This window comes from Ambystoma mexicanum, chromosome 2p (assembly GCF_040938575.1).
Source record: "Ambystoma mexicanum isolate Mex_15411 chromosome 2p, UKY_AmexF1_1, whole genome shotgun sequence".
NCBI classification, from domain to species: domain Eukaryota; kingdom Metazoa; phylum Chordata; class Amphibia; order Caudata; family Ambystomatidae; genus Ambystoma; species Ambystoma mexicanum.
The window spans coordinates 7,278,746-7,301,872 of NC_090923.1; the positions used below are offsets into that span (position 1 = coordinate 7,278,746).

Consider the following 23,127-nt stretch of genomic DNA (forward strand, 5'->3'; position numbering starts at 1 on the left):
ATCACGTGTCAAAACTGAAAACTTAAGCCTGTGAGGCATTGTAGCGCTACAACTAAGCCATGCAGAAATGGGGGCCATTCAGAATTATGAACTGGGGCCACTATTATACCTGTTAGAAACTGGCTATTTCTTTAAAATAAAGCATTAGAGTACAGATAGGGAAACATGCTACATGAGGAGGGAGACATGGTTTGTTTATTTGCTCATCCATTGACTGGTCATGCTAATCCCTATGGCCATTCCCACCCAGTTCCTACCCCTGCCCATCCAAAACACCTCCTCGTGGGAATTTTTTTTGCTCACTTTAATCCAGCCTTAACATTAAACTTGGTGCTGGAAGTGCCTGCCAGTGTTTTTTCAAAGCAGTCATGCCAGAGTTAATGGCTTCATTTCGAGCTATAAACCCGCTATTGGTGTAATAAAACCGAATCTGCTTCAGCCACTCAATGTATGCGCACTGTGTGTCCTTCTCTGGAGTCCTGTTACAAACATTGGCAAAGCCAATAGTTTTGGCTATTGTAGAAATATAAGGCATTTGGCAGGTAACACAGACCCAAACTGTTGGCATTGCCAATGCTTGTTTTTTTATGAGTCGACCCGGGTCCTACCTTTTGTCTTACCTTTCTGAAGGCAATCGCTGGAAGCAAGCAAGATGCAGGCAGGCTGGCTGGCAACTGGCAAGTGATCAGGTGCCACTGCCAGTCTGCCACTGCTGCTAGAGTAACGTCAGGGTGACTTTACTGAATGACTTTAGTGTTATTTATACAAATGTGCACATTTTCATTTAACATGGTCAACACTGTGCATACAGTGAAGATTCCCCCTGCTAATAGCGCAGAGAGCTCTTGATTCTATTAAAGACAAGGAGGCGAGCATTAAGCTTTCATCTTCTTTATTTTTCACTCTCCAGCAGTCTCAACAAATATAAACTTTGTAAAACTTTCCTTTAAAATTTAACATTTTTTTTTGTTTTACAAAGAAACTTCAAGTCCCATCATTCCTGTAGTCCCACAGTCTCTGGCCATGTGACCTAGTCCTTCCTGTTCCTCTGTCCTTCCTCTTCTTTGACTGCTTGAACTGCAATCCTTAACTGCGTAAAAAACTGTCCAACTTGCTCTGAACTTCCTGCTTTGTGCTGGATTGGACTCTCACATTCGAACTTGCGAGCTTGTTCCAGATAACTGATCTAATCAGGATCTTCAGCTGTTCTTTTGCTCATCTCCTAATGCCAGGAAGAAACAAAATTGTGTATGTTAGGGCGGGGAATACACACCCTATTCTGGAAGAAATAGTCATGTTAATTATCAACAATGCATTACATCATTTACTTCATTAATTGGTGTATTCGGGACGGGAATTTAATGCTCGCCTCCTTGTCTTTAATAGAATCAAGAGCTTCCTGCGCTATTAGCAGGGGGAATCTTCATTCTATGTCAAGACGGAGGCGAGCATTAAGCTTGTTCAAAGCTTCGCGCCACTGTCTCTGCTATCGCATTTATTGGTCTAAAATAAAACGTCCTGAACGTTGAACCGTTAGCCCAGTCAGCTGCTTTCATGATGTCTTGTAATGCTGCGCCTTGCCCTACTGCTTTCGAGGCCATAGCTCCTCTGACTGAATGTGCACCGAATTTGAATTGTCAATGCCTGCCAGATTCATGATGTCTCTGACCCATCTCGCTATAGTAGCTGTTGCTACTCCTCTATGTGGTTTCCTACGCGCTATTAATAGTTGGGTTATTCCCGCTGGCCTCACTTCCGCCGTCCTGTTCTCGTATTCCTTAATACATGATGCCCCGCACCACTTGGGATGTTCTTGCATATACGGGTAAGTGATAGTAGCAGAATCTGTCTTTGTTCTCCTGGCTATGTTGAATGTCACTCCCTCGGGCCATAAGTCTTCCGATTGATCTCTAATGCTTTAACGTCTGCTACTCTCCTACATGATATCATGCACAGGAGCATAGCAAGCTTACCAGACAACTGCGCCAGGGACAGATACTATTGTTCGGCCAGCCTGCCAGAAATCTTAACACTATCGACACGTCCCATAGTGTGTCGTACTTTGGTTGCGGGGGTTTCCTAAATCTTATCCCTTTCAAGAGCCTTATCAAAGCTATGTTTTCTCCCACTGGGACCCCTTCTATAGGCAGATGTCCTGCTGAGATTGCGGACCTATGCACTCCTATAGTCCTGTAAGCTTTACCGTCTTGGAGCCGCTCTGCTAGGAAATTTATTATTTCGACTAGAGGGGCAGAAACGGGATGAATATTTCTCCTTCTGCACCACGACGCCCACCTATTCAAAGCTGCATCGTAGCTCCTTCTGGTAGAGGGTGCCCAAGACTCGGCGATGAGGCTCGCAGCCTGTGCCGAAATTCCTGGGAGATTCCAGCGTCTCCTGCTATCCTGGAAGCCATCAGCGGCAGTGTCCCCTTCACCCTCAGAGGGTCATATGACCCAGCTGGGTCCGTGAGCAGGCTCGCTTCTTGAGGTAGTAATCTCGGGCAGTCTATTAACAGCTCCATGAGCATCGGAAACCACACTTGCGATTTCCAGATCGGGGCTACTACTATGAGGCTCGCTGCCTCTCTGCGTACTTTCGCCAGTACCCTGCTAATCATTATAAATGGCGGGAAAGCGTAGAGTACTTGTTCTCTCCAGTCCTGCAGGAAAGCATCCGCTCCAACTGACGCGGGTCTAATCTCCAGCTGAAGAATCTCTTTCTGTGCGTTCAGTCTGGACGCAAACAGATCTGTGTGAATCGGTCCCCACAGTTCTTCCAGCTGTCGAAATATGCTCTTCTCCAGCATCCAATCGCTGGAGTCTGATAGGTATCTGGAGTTCCAGTCCGCTATAACATTCAGTGATCCCAGGAAGTACTCGGCTACCACTGAAATCCCGATTCCAGGCAGGTGTGCCAAAAATCCTTGGCTATTTCTGCCAGTAATCTGGATCTCGTTCCACCTAAATGATTTATGTATTTGACTGCTGAAATGTTGTCCATCTTCAGCAGAATACAGGAGTTCACTCTCCCTTTGGTAAAAGCCTTGATCGCAAAAGATCCGGCTAATAGTTCCAGACAGTTGATGTGCAGCTGGAGTTCTTCCGCGCTCCACCTCCCCCCTGTCTGGAGATCCTGCATCGGGCTCCCCAGCCTGCTCGGCTTTCATCCGACTCTATTATCTGAACGGGGCGGTCGCCGAAAATGGCTCTTCCGTTCCATGCTTCCATGTTCGCCAGCCACCACTGTAACTCCGTCCTGGACTCTTGATCGATGTGTACTAAGTGATGATACTGGAGGCCCTGCTGCAAATGTCTTATTTTTAACCTTTGCAGAGCTCGATAGTGAAGCGGACCCGGAAAGAGTGCTTGTATCGAGGCTGCTAACAAGCCTACCACTCGTGCCACTGTGCGGAGGCATATAACTATTTCGTTGAGACATGCTCTCAATTCTCTCTTTATGTCTCTTATCTTCCTACCCGGAATCTCTACAGTTGCCGTTCAGGTATCTAACATGAATCCTAGGAATTCTATCCTCTTGGTTGGTATCATCTCCGACTTCTCCTTGTTCACTAGGAAACCTAGAGACGTCAGGAGTTTCGCCACCCAGTCGGCTTGGTAGAGGAGTGTTTCTTTGCAGCCGGCCATCAGTAGGATATCGTCCAGATATATGATCATACGAATCCCCTTCTCCCTGATCGCTGCTGCTACTGGATTCATGATCTTCGTAAACGCCCATGGCGCTGATGCCAGCCCAAAAGGCATTGTGGTGAATTGCCATAATTGCCCGTCCCAGTCGAATGCCAGAAAGGGACGAAACTCCTTGTGGACTGGTACTGTCAGGTATGCATCTTTTAAATCTATCCTTACTAGCCAGTCCTCTTGCCTGAGTGTATCCCTGAGCTGATGGGTCCCTTCCATCTTGAAATGGTTGTAAACTACCCATCTGTTCACGCTCTTTAGATTTATTACCGGTCTTACTTTGTCCTTTCGATGGACTAAGAACATATTGTTCATGAATTTTGGGTGTGTGACGCATCGCTCTATCGCTCGCTTCTCTGCTAGCTTCTGCAATTCTGCGTATAATAGCTTTTTCTCTATCTGCATTGCGACGAGAGGGTGGGGTGTTTGGCTTTGGTAGGGGGTCCCTATGAACTCAATGTGCATGCCTTGTACTGTCTGAAGGACCCAGACGTCGCTGGAAAGCAAGCGCCAGCTTTCCCAGAACATCGCTGTTCTCCCTCCCACTGGTGGGTATGCAGAAACTCTCACCTGTGGGGAAGTTGTGCCCTCTTCCCTGTCCTCTGCCTCTCCTCCCTCTCGGGAAGCGTCCTCATGGTGGGAAGAATGAGTCTGGTTGTCGGCTCTCCCAGTAGTTGTTTCTATTTCCTTGAGGCCTTCTGTACGATTGGAAACGACCGGCCGCTCGGCCTCTGAACCGACCGGTCCCACTGAAAACTGTTTCAGGAAAGATTTTCTTCGAGGCTTGCGCCTTTTCTAGGGAGGCGTAAGTTCCCGCGAACCTCCCCATTTCTTTGCCGAATGTCACCGAATAAAAGGCCTTGCGCTGCCTCGCCTGCTTCATAAAATGACAGATCTCCTAGTTTCTTGTCTATTTTCAGCAGGAGGCCTCTTCTGCGCTCCGAAGAAATTGCACAGTTCGCGTTGCCTAGAAGGCATACGGCTCTTTGCGCCCAGTTTGCTAGGACACCTGGGTCCACCTCTTCTCCGGTGTCCTTAGCCCATTCTGCCAGGTCCATAATTTTCGCCAATTTTCACCAATGGACCCGCCATGTCCAGGATCTTTTCCTGGCAGCTTTTCCAATCAATCAATCAATAATTCTAGACTGAACCTCTCTGAAAACTTCTCCAGAAGGACATGCTCTTCGCCTGGACGGCAGAATGCCAAATGGACATTCAACACCATCAAGCAGTCCCTAGCAGAAGCCAGGAAACTGGCCTACTTCAACCCGGACTAGCACACTGAAATTGTGGTCGATGCAAGCCCAGTGGGGCTAGGAGCCATACTCGCCTAGACCAACGGAATCGACACTCACCCGAGGCACGTTGTGGCCTACACCAGCAGGGCGCTGGCACCCCCCGAATCTGCGTACTCCCAGGCGGAAAAAGTGAGTCTGGTGGCAGTCTGGGCATGTGAACATTTTCACAACTTCATTATAGGAAAAAGATTCACCCTTATTACGGACCATCAAGCCCTATTGTCATTGTTTGGAAACCCACGAACAAAGATGCCCCCCAGAATTGAACGGTGGGGCATCTGCCTACAAGAATATGACTACCAAATAATACATCGTCCGGGGGGTGAGCACAACCCAGCCGACTATCTGTCGAGACACCCTACAGGAAAGCCGACACCAAGACAGGGTTTAGTTTAGTTTAGTTTATTATTTGATAATGCGCACCAAAACCCAGGGGTAGCCGGGCGCAGCAGTTACAAGAATACTTAAGCTTAGTTACATACAATAGTGCATACAGAAGATACAGTACAAATGTTATTAACAATTTAGCAGGCATGTATAAGGGTACAGGAGGGGGGAGTGTCATGATCACTGCTTCCAAGGAGCCAGGACCAGCCCAACGTCCTTGGAAGCAGGCCCCTAACCCTAATCCTAGGCACCAGCCGGTCCCCACTGGGACCTTTTGGACCTTGTCCTGGCGCCGGTGGCACCAGGCTCATCAAAACCATCGGCCCCGGCACTGGAAGCGCCGGGCTCATAATAGGTGTGAAGATGCTTGGGTGGACTTACCTGCAGCAGACCATGCTGCTTACTTACCAGCCACTTAGAAGCCATCTGGGAACAGGAACTACTTTCTTACCTGGGTGGGGCAGCTCCACTCCCTGGATACAGCACTGGAACTCTTTTCTTACTTAGGCGGGGCCGTGGAAGAAGACCCCTCATCACTCCAAGGCTATTTAAACCACACCCGATAGATGAAGCGTGCTTCGCGTTATTCTGCATCTGCAGCAGAACGCTCACCGAGTCTGCTCCGGCCTTTCTTCTTCTGATCCTGAACCTGCAAGAATCCTACTTAACATTTCTGTATCCAGACAACATCAGCACCTGCAAAGAACAGAAACAACAGGTTAGCAAGGCGAACTTTACACGCAGTGCTTACTGACCTGATCCATCGGCTGCGGCCGTTTCTTCACGCCGAATCTTCACCTGCAAAGACAAAAGCATTGCCATACTTACCGGCACGCTTTGAATTCCGTATTTCTTCGTTCAGCATCGCCGCCTGTGAAGACAAAGAATCATTAAGAACTTACTGGCATTCCGCGGACTCCGGCGCTGCAAACCAACATCTGCAAAACAAAAGAAAAGACATTAAGCAGGTATTTACTTACGTCCATCACGCTCGTAGCTACAAAACGCCTGCGAATATTCCGGCGTCTCTTTTACTCGAACTAAGCTGCAAGGAAAGAGACAGTTAGAGCGCTTGCCATACTTACAAACTTCCAGGCGCTTCCCTTCATCTTCGATCTCAAGAACCCTGCAATACATAAGGGAAAAGCATTATACAGAGTCTTCAATAGTAACGTGCCACGCATTTAAAGACTATAAAGACAAAAGGTGTCCAGAAACTCACCGCTCGTGCAGATAACGACGGGAACCTTCCTCTGAAGTCAAGAGGCCTATGTTTCATCAGTGAAGGAACTGGCAACGGCACCCTGCACCAGACGCAGATGGAGAGCCCAGAATTCACCTATATAAGGTGAGCACGTTGACCTGGGGGCTCTACGAAAAAGCTGGAAAGAGAGTGAGAGAGAGGGACATTCAATAACCCAGACCATTAACCCCCATATTCTTTCACCTGCAGAAACCTCACTCCTCGAGTCCGACACACAGTGAGAAGAGGTTCGACCCCCAGAAGCCAAGCGAGTCCTGCACATCACTTTTCGAGTCACAGACAGCTTCCTGCCAAGACCCGCGCCTCCGTGGGAATCAGGTGAGCGTTACAGGGGGTTCCTATACCACGAGGAAGTCAGGTCAGGGAACAGGAATGACAAAGTAGTTATTCACCGTGGGTAGCCAATGGTGAGTCCAGGCCAAGAGAGTTAGTTAGTTGGTGTTAGACCAGAGCCACTATTTTACGTGGCGTCTAAAGCTCGAGTATGGTAGATTAGCTCTCAGTGCAGCGGGGAGGGCGTTTCATGCGCAAGCAGCTTTTACAGGGAAACTGGTTCCGCCTGCTTTTTTTAATCTAAATTTCGGAATAACAAGCAAGAGGTGGTTAGCTGCTCTTGTGTGGTATGTGAACGATTTTCTATTTAGTTTATCCGAAATGTATGGAGGTGCATTGTTGTTCAGTCCTTTGTGAGTGAGGGATAGTGTTTTAAGGAGGACTCTGTCGCTAATTTTCAGCCAGTGATGCTCTTTCCTAGTATTGGATATGTGTGCTCTGCGAGGTATGTCCAGAGCTGCTCTAAGGGCATTATTTTGTAGTGTTTGCATTTTGTTTATGATAGACTTGCGGGCCCCCGGGTAGAGGGCGTTGCAGTAGTCTAATTTCGACATTACTAGGGCGTTGACTAATGTTATGCAGTTGGATTTGGAGAGTTAAGGTCTGCAAGCCCTGATTAATTTGCAAGTGTAGGCCGTCGACGATGCAAGGGCATTGGTTTGTTTTTTGAGAGAAAGTGTAGCGTCGAGGTAGAAACCTAGAGTTTTTACCTCAGTTGCCACTTTGATTAAATTGCCATCAATATTGAAGGCAAGGTAATTGGGACTGAGTTTTTTGAGGTTGGAGTCGGAGCCCAAGATCATTATCTCTGTTTTGTCATCGTTCAGGCAGAGGCGTGTGAGGCCATCCATGCCTGAATGAGGAGATAAATCTTATTTACTAGAGCTGTATCTTCGACAAAGTTGCCAGAAAGTGGTATGAGGATCTGAGTATCGTTCGCATAGTTGGTGTATGTTATCCCCAGTCTGTCAAGTTTGTCGAAGAGTGGCTTAGTGAAGATATTATACATTGTGGGGGAGACACATGAACCTTGTGGGACACCACAGGTGATATGTATTGGGTCCGCCGAGGCTGAAGGGGAGAACACTCTCATCGTTCGGTTGGCCAGGAAGGATTGTACCCAAGCTATCGCTTCACTTGAGAAGTAGGCGGCAGATGCTAGGTGGTTGCATAACACTGCATGGTCCACCAGGTCAAAGGCCGCCGATAAGTCAAGGAGGAGGAGCATAGCTGTGTTGCCTTTATCCTTCAATTCGGCGATTTGAGTCTTAAGGGCAATTAGGGCCGTTTCAGTGCTGTGTAGTGGTCTGAAACTAGAGTGGAGCGATCCTAGTAATTGGTTCGTCTCTAGTTTTGTATCTGGAGGTAGGCTACTCTGTCGATGATTTTAAGGAGAAATGGTACCGTAATGATGGGCCTGTAATTAGTAGGGATGTCTGGGTCATGGGCCTGTTTTTTGAGGAGGGGCAGTTCCCAAGATTCTTTGAGGTTAGTGGGTACAGTGCTAGTTCTAAAGGATGCGTTAATTAGCTTAGCTATGAAGGGTGCTAAGTCTCTGGCTGCGTCCTTAATGACTTGTGCAGGGCAGCTGTCGCCTTGACAATTGGAAGGTTTCAGGGAAGATATCACCTTTTCAGTTTCCACTATGGATATATTGGTGAATCTGAATGGTTCACAGTTGAATTGGGTGACTGTTCTAGGTGTATCAGGCAATTGGGTAGTCTGGGTTGCAGTGGCACTCGGGTAGGGTTTTTATTTAGCAATTCTAGATTGGAGAGTTGTAATTTTTATTCGCTAAGGCATTTTGGATACTCGTGCACCATTGTTTGTCCTTGGGAACGTTGTCAATGGGAGCGATCGGATTTTCCATTTCCCGAAGGATGGAAAAGAGTTCTTTCGAGTTGGAGTTAGCTTTGCTGATTCTCTCGTTGAATGTATCTTTTTTTAGTTTGAATTATTTCCTTCTTGTAATGTTTGGCAAGATTGTCAAGTTTTATTCTCAATTGAGGGTGTGTGCCTCCGAATGGCTTGTAGTTTACGTTTTTGGGTTCGTAATTTTTTAAGATAGGGGGTATACCATGAGTTAAGGTGGGCCTTTTGTTTACTTTTGCGTTCTTTGATAGGGGCAATGGCATCCAATGCTTTGGCCATAGTATTGTTAAATGTCTTCACTAGCGTATTTGGATTAGTGTCAATAGTACTAGATCTAAGATCTGGTAGGAGAAGCGGAATTATTTTTTCAACCATAATGTCTCTTTTGCTTCTTGTATGCACAGGTGGAGCTGTTTCCAGGTTGGCTGGTTTAGGAGGCTCTATGGTGGATGAGAAGCAGATGAGGTGGTGGTCAGTCCATGTCTGAGGTAGTATATTAGAAATGGTGGTAGTGCAGTTTCTGTTAGCTATCCAGTCTAATGTGCGACCTTTCATGTATGTAGGGGCTAAGACTTTTTGCGTAAGGCCATGATCGGTTAGGATAGATTGGATAGAATGGGTCTGTTTATCCTCAACATCATTAAAGCCCAGATTAAAGTCGCCTAGCAGAAGGAGCTGGGTGGGGTCTTTGATGATGTTACTGAGGAGGCTGGATAGGTCTTCTTCAAAATTACCCAAAGGGCCTGGTGGTCTGTATACTGGAGGACCGTTAGGATACTGTTGTTTGAAATAGGAATTTTAGCCGAGAGAAGTTCGAAGGATGTGATTTCAGGGTGAGGGTAGAGTCTATCCGCTAATTTAGTTTTGGAAATTATAGCAAGGCCACCTCCCCTGGAGTTGGGGCGATCGACTCTTAGTATATTGTAATTGTCGGGTATGGCAATCATGAGTGCGGGACTTGCGGCATCATGGAGCCATGTCTCAGTGATCGCAAAAAGATCTAAGTCAGCTGAGGCAAGTATGTCGGCAATTTCAGTATTATGTGCTACGAGGGATCTAGCGTTGATGAGGGCACCTGGCAGGGTGGAGGATATAGTTTTCCCTTGTGTGATTCTAGGCGGGGGAAGGTTAGGCTTCTTCTGGACCTGCGGTTGGTGTATTTGTATCTTGGGTCGTCTATCTGCAGATCGGGTAGGCAAGTTGCAGTTGGGAGCAGTCATGATAGGACTGGCCCTAGAGGAATAGTTCTTTTATTTTTAAGGTCATATAGACGGGGCAGTCTAGCTCTGAGCCGGATGTTTCTCTTTAGCAGGTTACATGGAGTGGTATTGAACTGGTCCATTGTTAAGATAATAGTTAGTATGGTCCAGAGGAGGGAGTAAAGTGCGTATAAGAGGTAGGTCTTAGAGGTGCACATAGTGGACAGTGGCATTAAGCGAAGGGGCTACTGGGTTTCGCAGTCCAGTAATGCTGCACAGGGCTTCAAAGTTTGGCAATCCTAACATTGACTGAGAAGTACACAGCAGGCGCATCTGGATTTGGCCGTCTTATCTGTGCCTAGGATATACGCAATAGGAAGCATTTAACTTTGGAAGACCTAGCAGTGATTTAAAATACATGCAGCAAAAAGACAGCGAGATATGGCATTCTTAACAGTGGCTAAAATGCAAGCAGTGAAAAGAAGGCATCTATATTTTGCAATCCTAGTGGTGACTAACATGCGTATAACACAGAGACGTCTAGATTTGTTATTCCTGACAGTGGCTAAAATGCAGACAGCGAAGAGAAAGGCCTCCAAATTTGGCAAACCTAGAGGTGACTAACATGCACACAGCGATAGGGCATCTAGGTTTGGCAGGGTTAGTAGTCGGGGCATTTGGCGACATACAGTTGGATTATGCTGCTATTATAAATTGGTTGTGTGGCCAGAAGGCGAGCAAATAGTCAGTCTAGGTACAATTGTAGGGGTACTCTGAGGACCATTACGTATATAATCAGGCAGGAAGAAGAATGCATAACATATTTAACATAGGTAAGGGCTGTAAGCGTGATTTGTTAACACAGTTAGGCAATGTGCACTGTTAACAAGTAATAATAAGTAGAGGCACAATGCAGTGGTAGTGGCAGCTAACTTTGGGTATTGCATTAGGACTATAGGTCAGCAAAATAAAAATGCGGACAAGCACGATGTGGGGGAGTGAGGTATGACTCATGCCTGTGAGTTTAGGATGGCTTTGGTGACGGCATTGTACGTGGTGTTGCCACCCTAGGAAAAGGCGGGGTGGCACAAGTATCCATAAGGTTCAAGGGAGGAGTGCAGACACAGGTTTGTAGGTCGTGAAATGGAATATATAAGCTATAAAGGGTGACATGGAATATATAAGCTATGTTACCAAAAGCACACTACCACCAGGGTTATCCTTAGAAACCGTCGCACTTGCGACAGCTGCTGATCCATCCATGGCCCTGGCGATTGAACTCACGGAACACAACAAGTGGAAAGACTACAAGAGATCGCTGTCAACGCATCCAGGGGCAAACCGAGACGAACTGGAGAGGCTCGCAAGAATCCACTCCGAGCTGGCTGTAAAAGACAAACCCATACTCCTCAGAGGGTGCAGAATAGTCATCCCAGCGGCCCTGCGATCAGAAATAATTAAGACAGCCCATGAGGGACACTGAGGAGCAGACAACACCAAATGTCAACTACGCTGCCATATGTGGTTCCCCTTCCTTGACGCCCTAGTCGACCGGTGGGTAAGGCATTGCATGGCGTGCCAGTGCACGACCAGAGCCGAAACACCAGTACACCCCTACTGCCGACACAGATACCAGAACATCCATGGGAAAGAGTGGTGGTAGACTTTTATGGTCCCCTAGAATCAGGGGAATACCTACTTTTATTCATGGATGAATATTCAAGGTTCCCAATTGTAAAAAGATCATCATCCACAGCCTTTGCACAAGTCGCAGCAATCTTCGATGAAGTTGTGTAGCGAATGGGGCATACCGGACGTTATCGAGTCAGACAATGGCCCGCCCTTCTGCGGCCACGATTTCACGACATTCGCCAAGTACTTAGGGTTCAAGCACCAGAAGATAACACCCCTGTGGCCCCAGGCGAACGGGATAGCCGAGAGATTCATGACATCGATTAAAAAGATGTTGCAAAGAGCCAGACTGGAAAATGTTGATCCACACCAAGCCTTATGTAGGATGCTTCGAGATTATCGAAATACGCCTCATGAAGCCACAAACAAGACCCCGGCCGAACTCATGGTAAAGTACCAGGTTCGCACACGAATCTTACACTATCCGATAAACAAACCAGGAACAGATCCACAAATCCTATGGAGAGATGCAGAGAAGAAGGAACGAGCCTGCATCCAAACAGATGAAAGACGAGGAGCGCGTCCAAAGGACTTTCAATTAGGAGACGAGGTACTGGTGCAACAGTCAACAGTTAAGAAGACTAAGTCAAGATTCGCCCCACAGACACTACAAGTCACGGCCATCAAAGGAACAATGGTGACTGCTGAAAATGAAGAACGACAAATAACACGGAACAGCTCAAAATTCAAGCTTGCAACAACCACGGAAAATGAGAGACTTCAGCCTCCAGATCCTGAACCAATGTCAATAGATTCTCGAGACACACTGTGGACACCTCCAAGATTCTCCCCTCGTCCAGGAATGAAGAGAACAGAGAAGCCTGATGAGGATCCAGGAGAAGGCACTAGTAGTCGTGCCCAACGAGCCGTGAAGAAGCCAGCACGCCTGGTTGAAGAGTGCTGAGAACGTTGTAAGGACATTTCGTCCAGGGTAATGTTAGAGTGTTTGTGTCTCCTTAAGAGAACAACACCATGTCACGTGAGACGTAGCACGTAAGGGGGAGGGGGTGCAAAGGAGAATCAGATTTGTATGTACGCCAATAAAGTAAGACGTGCAATCCAACTCGGTGTGTCTGTCCTTAATTTCGTATGCCCCCTCCAGGTATAAGACCTTGTAACCAGCGGACTCACCGCCAAGCCTCCTGCACGCCCATTCGTTTCAATGGGCCTCTCACCCGCCAAAAATAAAATCGGGTGCTTTCACCCGCCTTTGCGACACAAATGGTTGAGAGCTATGGCAAAGGCCCATTCCTTTAAGTGATTCTGAGAGCACATTCATTCATTCAATCACTGAAACTTGGCAGCAATGGGGAAGTGAACATTTCCCTGTGGATTATTGTTGTGTTTCTTGAATTGCCCCTGAGGCGCCACTCGGGAGTATCCTGAGCACGCGCAGAAATGTCTGAGCACTGAGCATGAGCAGCCACTTTCTGATCACGTGCCTTCAGTTACGCGCAGGAGAGAGACTTCCGGGTTAGGTGCATGCGCAGACGCTTGCTGAGTACTGAGCATGCGCAGGAGAGAGACTTCCGGGTTGTGGTGCACGGGAGCAGTGTTGCCAGGTCCGCTTAATATAAGCGACTTTGGGCTTGTTTTTGCCCAAAGTCGCTTATAATATTTGGAGGTCGCTTGTCGCTGTTTTTGTCCGCTTGTTGGACCGTCTGTGTGCGTGTAATTGGGCTTGTTTATATTGCTGTTAAGCCCATTACACGTGGCACAGAGCGTCCTGCACTGGGCTGCTGGCAGCACTTGTGTCTTGCTCTCGGGTGCGCCCTGTATTTTGAATATGCTTAAGTGTTTGGCACTGATGGGATCGTTGCTTGCCCACCAGGTGGCCCATCAATGCCAAATGCCTAAACATATGCAAAAAAAGCGCACTTTAAAAGTTTTGTCATGCAGGCTGACACACTGCCATGTAAAGATGTAAAGAAGGGGATTGGTTTAGTTTAGCAAGTGTCACTCTATAGCAATATTATCTTGGTGATAACCCTAGTGCTGACGCATTATCCACTAAAATCCTTTATTTATTTATTTTTTGAAAACTTTTTTTGCAAGACTGGGTTAGAGGATTATTGGAATCTATATACGCAACATTTTCTCAGAGAGATGTATTTAGGAAGGCCATGTTTCTTTTCAGCTTCCAATTGGCCATGTTACAATTTCATATAGCGCCTTGGATTAAGGCGCTATATAAAACAATAAATACAAATACAATGTATTTCAGGGCCGTATTGTTTTGTAATTTGGGACTTCTAGTCACCATGCAATAAAATATTGTTGTTCTAACACACTATGTAGTGTTCTATGTATGTTTTTCTTGTTGTGTTATGTTTCTTACTTTTTTAGGTGCGCGCTTATTTGGACTTGTTTTGGAAAGGCATTCAGCTTATTTTTTCCTTCTACCTGGCAACACTGGTACTGAGCGTGCGCAGGAGAGAAACTGCGAATTATGTGCATGGAGCATGCGCAGACGCTTGCCGAGTACTGAGCATGCGCAGGATAGAGACTTCAGGTTATGTGCATGGAGCATGCGCAGACGCTTGCCGAGTACTGAGCATGCGCAGGAGAGAGACTTCAGGTTATGTGCATGGAGCATGCGCAGACGCTTGCCGAGTACTGAGCATGCGCAGGAGAGAGACTTCCGGGTTGTGGTGCACGGGAGCGTTCTCAGGGCTGGAGGAGAGTGAGCGGATGTGCAGCGCCTCTGCGAGCCTGAACCCCCTGAACCCCCTGGATCTGGGAAGGCGGGAAGCAGCAGCAGCGGCGAGGAGGAGCCCCGAGTCTGCGGAGGCGGAGAAGGCAGCACTTCCGGGGACCGAGGTCAGTACACGCAGCCAGCCCCCCAAACTCCTCACCCCCCCCGCGCGCCTGAATCCAGAGCCCAACTCATGGCCCCAGTCCCAGGCCTCAGAGGGGGGGGCCTTGTGGGGGGCCCCTCTCCCTGGTCTCCAGGCCCGTGAGCCAATGCCACAGGGGCGTGAGTCAGAACATGATGGGGGGGGCTACACTCGCAGAGGGTCATGGGGGAGCCCCCAATGGATGCCCCCCCGCCCCTCCGTTCCATGAGCATCGAGCAGGACTTCTTAAGCTAGGCCAAGACTAAACTACACCCACTCGCCACAGGTGCCCCCCCCTTGCAGCTCTACATCTGCACCCACTCGCCACAGGTGCCCCCCCCCCTTGCAGCTGTACATCTGCACCCACTCTCCACAGGTGCCCCCCGCCCCTTGCTGCTCTACATCTGCACCCACTCGCCCCAGGTGCCCCCCCTTGCAGCTGTACATCTGCACCCACTCTCCACAGGTGCCCCCCCCCGCAGCTCTACATCTGCACCCACTCGCCCCAGGTGCCCCCCCCTTGCAGCTCTACATCTGCACCCACTCTCCACAGGTGCCCCCCCCTGCAGCTCTACATCTGCACCCACTCGCCCCAGGTGCCCCCCCCCTTGCAGCTCTACATCTGCCCCCACTCGCCACAGGTGCCCCCCCCCCTTGCAGCTCTACATCTGCACCCACTCGCCCCAGGTGCCCCCCCCCTTGCAGCTCTACATCTGCACCCACTCTCCACAGGTGCCCCCCCCTTGCAGCTCTACATCTGCACCCACTCTCCACAGGTGCCCCCCCCCTTGCAGCTGTACATCTGCACCCACTCGCCACAGGTGCCCCCCCTTGCAGCTCTACAGCTGCACCTACTCGCCACAGGTGCCCCCCCCCTTGCAGATGTAATCGCCCCAGGTGCCCCCCCCTGCAGCTCTACATCTGCACCCACTCGCCCCAGGTGCCCCCCCTTGCAGCTCTACATCTGCACCCACTCCCCACAGGTGCCCCCCCCCTTGCAGCTCTACATCTGCACCCACTCCCCACAGGTGCCCCCCCTTGCAGCTCTACATCTGCACCCACTCGCCACAGGTGCCCCCCCCCTTGCAGCTCTACATCTGCACCCACTCGCCACAGGTGCCCCCCCTTGCAGCTCTACATCTGCACCCACTCCCCACAGGTGCCCCCCCTTCCAGCTCTACATCTGCACCCACTCTCCACAGGTGCCCCCCCCTTGCAGCTCTACATCTGCACCTACTCGCCACAGGTGCCCCCCCCCTTGCAGATGTAATCGCCCCAGGTGCCCCCCCCTGCAGCTCTACATCTGCACCCACTCGCCCCAGGTGCCCCCCCTTGCAGCTCTACATCTGCACCCACTCCCCACAGGTGCCCCCCCTTGCAGCTCTACATCTGCACCCACTCCCCACAGGTGCCCCCCCCTTGCAGCTCTACATCTGCACCCACTCGCCACAGGTGCCCCCCCCCTTGCAGCTCTACATCTGCACCCACTCGCCACAGGTGCCCCCCCTTGCAGCTCTACATCTGCACCCACTCGCCACAGGTGCCCCCCCCTTGCAGCTCTACATCTGCACCCACTCACCACAGGTGCCCCCCCCTTGCAGCTCTACATCTGCACCCACTCTCCACAGGTGCCCCCCCCTTGCAGCTCTACATCTGCACCCACTCTCCACAGGTGCCCCCCCCTTGCAGCTCTACATCTGCACCCACTCCCCACAGGTGCCCCCCCTTCCAGCTCTACATCTGCACCCACTCTCCACAGGTGCCCCCCCCCTTGCAGCTCTACATCTGCACCCACTCGCCACAGGTGCCCCCCCCTTACAACTCTACATCTGCACCCACTCTCCACAGGTGCCCCCCTTGCAGCTCTACATCTGCACCCACTCTCCACAGGTGCCCCCCCCTCCAGCTCTACATCTGCACCCAATCTCCACAGGTGCCCCCCCTTGCAGCTCTACATCTGCACCCACTCTCCACAGGTGCCCCCCTCCTTGCAGCTGTACATCTGCACCCACTCGCCACAGGTGCCCCGCCCCCCTTGCAGCTCTACATCTGCACCCACTCGCCACAGGCCCCCCCCCCCCCCTTGCAGCTCTACATCTGCACCCACTCGCCACAGGCCCCCCCCTTGCAGCTCTACATCTGCACCCACTCGCCACAGGTGCACCCCCCTTGCAGCTCTACATCTGCACCCACTCGCCACAGGTGCCCCCCCCCTTGAAGCTCTACATCTGCACCCACTCGCCACAGGTGCCCCCCCCTTGCAGCTCTACATCTGCACCCACTCTCCACAGGTGCCCCCCCCATTGCAGCTGTACATCTGCACCCACTTGCCACAGGTTCCCCCCCCTTGCAGCTCTACATCTGCACCCACTCGCCACAGGTGCCCCCCCCTTGCAGCTCTACATCTGCACCCACTCGCCCCAGGTGCCTCCCCCTTGCAGCTGTACATCTGCCCCACCCGCCACAGGTGCCCCCCCCTTGCAGCTCTACATCTGCACCCACTCGCCACAGGTGCCCCCCCCTTGCAGCTGTACATCTGCACCCACTCGCCACAGGTGCCCCCCCCCTTGCAGCTGTACATCTGCACCCACTCGTCACAGGTGCCCCCCTTGCAGCTGTACATCTGCACCCATTCGCCACAGGCCCCCCCCTTGCAGCTCTACATCTGCACCCACTCGCCACAGGTGCCCCCCCTTGCAGCTGTACATCTGCACCCACTCGCCACAGTTGCCCCCCCCTTTCAGCTGTACATCTGCACCCACTCGCCACAGGTGCCCACCCTTGCAGCTGTACATCTCGCCCCAGGTGCCCCCCATTAAGCCTTTCTCCTGTGCATGGGATGGAGGGTGGGTGATGCTGGTGGGGGCGGGGAGGGGGCTGCCTACCTTTCCATTAAGCCTTTCTCCTGTGCATGGCATGGAGGGGGGGTGGGGTGATGCGGGTGGGGAGGGGGCTGCCTAGCCTTACATTAAGCCTTTCACCTGTGCATGGGATGGAGGGGGGGTGATGCTGGTGGGGCGGGGAGGGTCTGTCTAGCCTTACATTAAGCCTTTCACCTGTGCATGGGATGCAGGTTGGGTGTTGCTGGTGGGGCGGGGGGGGGGGGCTGCCTAGCCTTACATTAAGCCTTTCACCTGTGCATGGGATGGAGGGGGGGTATTGCTGGTGGGGTGTGGAGGGGGCTGACTAGCCTTACATTAAGCCTTTCACCTGTGCATGGGATGGAGGGGGGGTGATGCTGGTGGGGTGGGGAGGGGGCTGACTAGCCTTACATTAAGCCTTTCACCTGTGCATGGGATGGAGGGGGGGGTGATGCTGGTGGGGTGGGGGGGGGGGCGCTGCCTAGCTTTCAGCTTTGCCCGGAGCCTCAGGGTTTTCAAGGCTGTAATGCAATGTGTGGATGTCTTCCTTTGACAGTGATTAGAAGATGTCTGTGGAGGGGCAGCTAAGTTCACAGGTCTTCCACGGGGACCTTTAAACATTTTAACAGCTTTGTTTATGGCCATAGATAAGAACTTGGGGCGACATTAGCTATTTTGCATCATAATTGATGTATGCCCAAGTCTGTGCCTTATTTCAAGGCAAAAGCATTTAAACTGTCCTTCAATACCTTTATTCGTTCCTATTTTAAACCCCACAAAGGAGGGTTTGCATTTATGCAGAATGTAACTTTTTCTTCACACTACCTGTAAGCAATCAGGCTGCCTGGGATAGCGAAGCAGACATGGGCATCACTATATCCTTTGTAATGGAGCTCTACGTGTTGAGAGCACATCTGCAAAATATAAGGGTCATTTTTTAACTGGCATTGCTTTGCATTCTGGAACTTAGATTCCTGCATTCAAGAGCTAGGAGGAAAAAGCTACAACAGTGTGTTAAATTACTGTTGCTGCATTATTTCATTGTGTGTATGTAATTATTTATATATAATCTCCCACTTTCTAGCTAGGGTAGTGATGAGGGCAGAGTTTATGGTACCCACAGGTGCTGCAACGTGTGCGCACATCGCGGGCTGCAGGAATCTCAGGGTTTATTCTGAAATGTAGGCCGGTCTTGGCGGGAGGTTCGGAGCAAGTGACGGGGTGAATCGGCAGCGACCTCTTTTCAATTAAATGTGATGAATGTGTGGAGAGTTTCATTTATGTAACTCTTATTAATCATAAAATCTTTTCTTTCTCCAGACAGGAATACATTAGGTGTTTGGTCATGTTCAGCAAAAGGTAAGGAGAAAAGGCTACAAAACATAAATAACTAATGTAATATATGTATGTCTCTCTGCTTCCGTCTACTGACCTGTGTACCCGTTCCCTCTCGTTACTTTTTTTTTCCCTCCGCTCGTTCGGGGTAGACTAGGAACCAAAATTGGCCCTCGAAAATCTTTTGCAAATGGCCACATGTTGCGTGGAGCAAAGATGGATAGCGAGCATTCCCAGCACCGCCACAGAGCGTTTGGATGAGGCTATCCATGAACAGTTTTTAAAAAGTCATGTTGTAACCCTCTTCGACCTATTTTGGGGGCCTATGCAGCCACATTTGTCTTTCGATCCAATCAAAGGAAATGTAGAAATCCAAGAATCTCTTTTCCCCGGACCTCTTCACACCTGTTAATACCTGCTCCTTAATAAGCTGACCTGCAGCAATCACAACCAGCTGCATGGAAGTCCCCTGACTCCCTCATCTGTGCTGGACACCATTGGCATTCCGCAGTGCAGGTATTTGTGTTCTAGCATAGGCACAGGACCCAGCCTAATAATAGCAGGTGCAAGGCATGTGTACGGACTGTAGTATAGCTGTAGGACATCTACCCAGGTACAGGCATAGGACCTATTCCAATAATAGCAGGTATGAGGCTGGTTTACAGGCCTAATGTCAGGTACCTGGACGATCGAGGCAGGTGAGAATATTCTCAGGAGTTCTGGAGACAGCACAGCCCCAATGCACAGGGAAGAATCTTCCAGGACCCTTAAGGTCACCCCCAGTGGACCCTCCCTCCCTCCCCGTAGACAGGAGTTGCTATGTGACACGCCCCATTCCCTTGAATTCAATGTGGAATAGGAAACTAAAGCGGATGAGAACAAAAACAGGGATTAATAGAGTGAAAATTGTATGACAACAGGTATCCCCTTAAGTAACAGAAAAGTAGGTACCTGCTATCTGTGCAACCTCGCCAGTAAATCTAAGATTGCTTGAAATACACCATTGAGAAGTAGAAACCGTACTAAGACCAAATTAATAGGATCCTAAATACCTAGCAAGTTTATACCTATGAGTCAGGATTCGCAGGTTGGAGGTGTTGTTCTCCCAGGGAAGTAAGACCATTGCAAGAGCATGATGCTGAGGAAGGGAACAGTCTTTATAGTGAACTGAGCAAGAGAGTCGCTCTCTGATGCATACCGGTGATGCGCTGAACAGCGGGTTAGAAAAAAAGGACCCTACTGCATCACGCAGCGTCCCCCCTTTTTTAACTCCTGATGCTATTGTCGGGAATCACTGCAACGGCCTCCCAGTCTCCAGCAAAGCTGGTACGTGTCCAGAAAGGACGACTGGCCACAATGGTACGTGGCCACAAGGCTTGGTGCGGTCACGTCCTTAACAGGGATCCAGGATCTATCTTCCACCCCATAGCATGTGTACTGACTGTTATTATAGCCCTTCCAGAGTATTAAATGCTGTAGTTGTCATCAATATAACCCGGAATCAACTATATGATGAACCTCATATTCTTCTTGGGTATCAACTGCAGGAAGATTAGTGACAATGGGGTGGGGGTAGACAGAGGACGGGAGAACAGGCTTCAGGGGGGGACACATGGAATACAGGATGGGAGCTGAAGTTCCATGGCTACTGGATTAATGATATGTTTGATTTTTAAATGGGCCAATATACTTGGGATTGAATTTCCGGTTACAAAATGGTATTCCAATGTTCTGTGTGGACAACCATACTTCATCATGAAACCTATAAGTCGGAGCAGGCCTAGGTTTACCTGTCTTTGGGCTTCAAGCGGGTGGTCTATGGCGGCCTTGAAACCAATCTGAATAAGAGAAACATGATCCTGAACTGCTGGTACTAAACTGTTTGTTGGAAGAGATATCGGAATGGACATGGGATGGTTGCCCGAGTTTACATGAAAAGTGGTGTACTTCATGGAAGTATGAAACGAATCATAGATGAATTCAGCAAGGGCCAATAACCAGGGCCATTCTTTTTCATAATCACATAGTCACGAAACACCAGAGGTATTGAGCCACCGTTTGATTTGCTCTTTTGCTTTGACCTTCGCTCTGGGGATGGTAGGCAGCAGAGTTATGAAGTTGGATAACCAACTCTTTTTACCTAGAGCCTTCCAGAATACGATACAAATGGAGTTCCTCTATCAGTTATGATGTTGTGAGGTACTCGTGTATATGGCTATTTGGAAAAAAACAGCGCCAACGTAGGATCTGACGGTATGTTTTTTAATGCGACAGTGAGCCGTCTTGGTGAAGGAATCTTAACATGGTCATGATGACGGTGCATCTGTTTTATTTCATTAGATCTGTTATAAAATCCATAGTGCAGGTCTGCCAAGGGTCTTCAGGAATTTGTAAGGGATGAAGTAACCCCATAGGTTTGTTTCAAACTGTTTTGGAATGGGCACATACCCCACACCTTTGAACGCAATCTATGGTATCTTTCTTAATGGTTGTTAGGCAGAATTACATGCAGTACCCTTTGGTACAAGCCTGTACTACACAGTTATGTGGTAGCAGTGGCTGAGCAGCCAGACTTATCTCAAGAGTAATGTGAGCAGTACAAGATGTTGCACAAAGGACTTGCAATCATAGTAGTTCAAACAAACACTATTCAGGGTTTCTTGGTAAAAGAATATGCATTTATTTACACAGTCATTTGGAAAACATTCCACTAATAGGGAAGCAGCTCAATATCACAATCGAATACACTACTGTACACAACCACTACATCTCTGAACAAGTTAAGCTCCCTTGAAGTGGGAGCAAAATGGCACTTCAGTTACTTTCAAAAGGTGTAGAAAGATAGGGTTAAAAGAATTTAAAGCACAATGACTTCCATAGGCTGGGCAAATAGTTTCACTTCACTACAACCAGCAATTCAATAGGCCTGGGCCAAAGTCAATGGGGGTCATTACAAGGTTGGCGGTAGGGGTTTAACGGGGCCGGTAGAGCTCACAAGACCCGGTAAGGGTGACCAGGCACCCTTAGGGGGTCCCGCGAGCAGACCAGGGTGCTAATTGGCAGCATCCCCATTCCCATTGAGCCCTATGGGGGCTTGAATGGGAATGGGGAGGTACCGGGTCCGGATTCCTTAAAAGAGGAATTAACGGGTCCTCCAAGGTTGGAATGGCCTGGTAATTCCTCATTCGAGGGACCCGGACCCGGTAAGGGGGTAGCCATGCTGCTAACAGCAGCATGGCTACTTCCAACCTTGTAATGACCCCAATGGTTCAGAATATTGGATAGGATAGCACGGTTCTGGTAGTAAACGGTTAAGTCTTTGCCAATGTTCGAGGAAGTAGTTTGCCAGAAAAAGAGTTATGTCGGTTTAGGAGCAAACAAGGCCCCAAAGTTAGGAAAGTTTCTCAAACTTTCACTGCGGCAGAAAGGATTTCCACACCGCGTTTGCACAGTACCTTAATATGAAGAAAAGCTGTAGCTAAGGCAGTTGTTCCTGCAGATCTCGCTGTTCCTGAGCTTCAGTCGTGGGGACAAGGATGACGTCGCGAGGTTCCTGCACTGCCCAGGGAAGAGGCCACAGGCTTGGCTAAGCGTCGGTTTTAAGGTGCGAGTGCCTTTAAAGTCACTAAACTGGTATCCTTCTCACTGGCTATCCGGTTTTCAACAGCACTCTGATGAAAATTCGACCAGTATGGAGACGGTGTCCAGGTGGCTTACGAGTTGGTTGTTCCCACCAGCTCAAAGGAAGAAATTGTCCTTGAAGGAGCTTCTCTGTCGATGGAGTTTCAGGCAATTCGGACCTGCAGCAGGGCTTCACCGGGCAAACCAAAGGTCCAGGAGTTGCAGCAGTTGTCTTTCTTCAACTGGTCTTCGATTCTTATGTTCCAGTGGTCGACTCTGCCTTCCAGTCCTGGAGACTCGCCTTTTAAACAGTTTTCTCCCACATATTCAGCCTGGCTGTCACTCACCCAGTCGGAAGGCTGTCCTTGCCGGACAGTCAGCCAGCCAATCACACCAGAGTGCATTCAGGTCTCCTAGGAGACTAAGCACAGGGAGTTTCGGGCACCTCCCTCACATCCTGTCCACCCCAGACACTCGGGTGCCAGAGGAGGGCTTCAACACTGACCCCGCCAAAGGTCATCAAACAAAGGGACCAAACCTGGTTTGGTACTGGACCTGTCTTGTTGGAGAAACTCTTGTTTAGATTCTGGAGTGTCTGCATTGAAGAGCAGGTCTTTGAGATAGTTTTATCAGGTGAAACAAAAGGTATCCCAGGGGCTTTATCTTCAGAATCTTTGTATGCACGTTAAAGAGCTTCAACGTCTTTAGGAAATCTATGTTTCAGTGA

General features: G+C 49.5%; 1 protein-coding gene across 1 annotated transcript in view; it reads left to right on the plus strand.

Moving 5' to 3' along the window:
• The first annotated feature begins 14,381 nt into the window (after nucleotides 1-14,381).
• The window catches only part of LOC138566129 (zinc finger protein 850-like), a 286,511-nt gene continuing 277,765 nt past the window's right edge, over nucleotides 14,382-23,127 (plus strand). The window contains exons 1-2 of the mRNA XM_069643133.1: nucleotides 14,382-14,566; nucleotides 18,765-18,803. The gene's annotated coding sequence lies outside the window, so the exon portion shown is untranslated. The remainder of the gene's footprint in view (nucleotides 14,567-18,764; nucleotides 18,804-23,127) is intronic.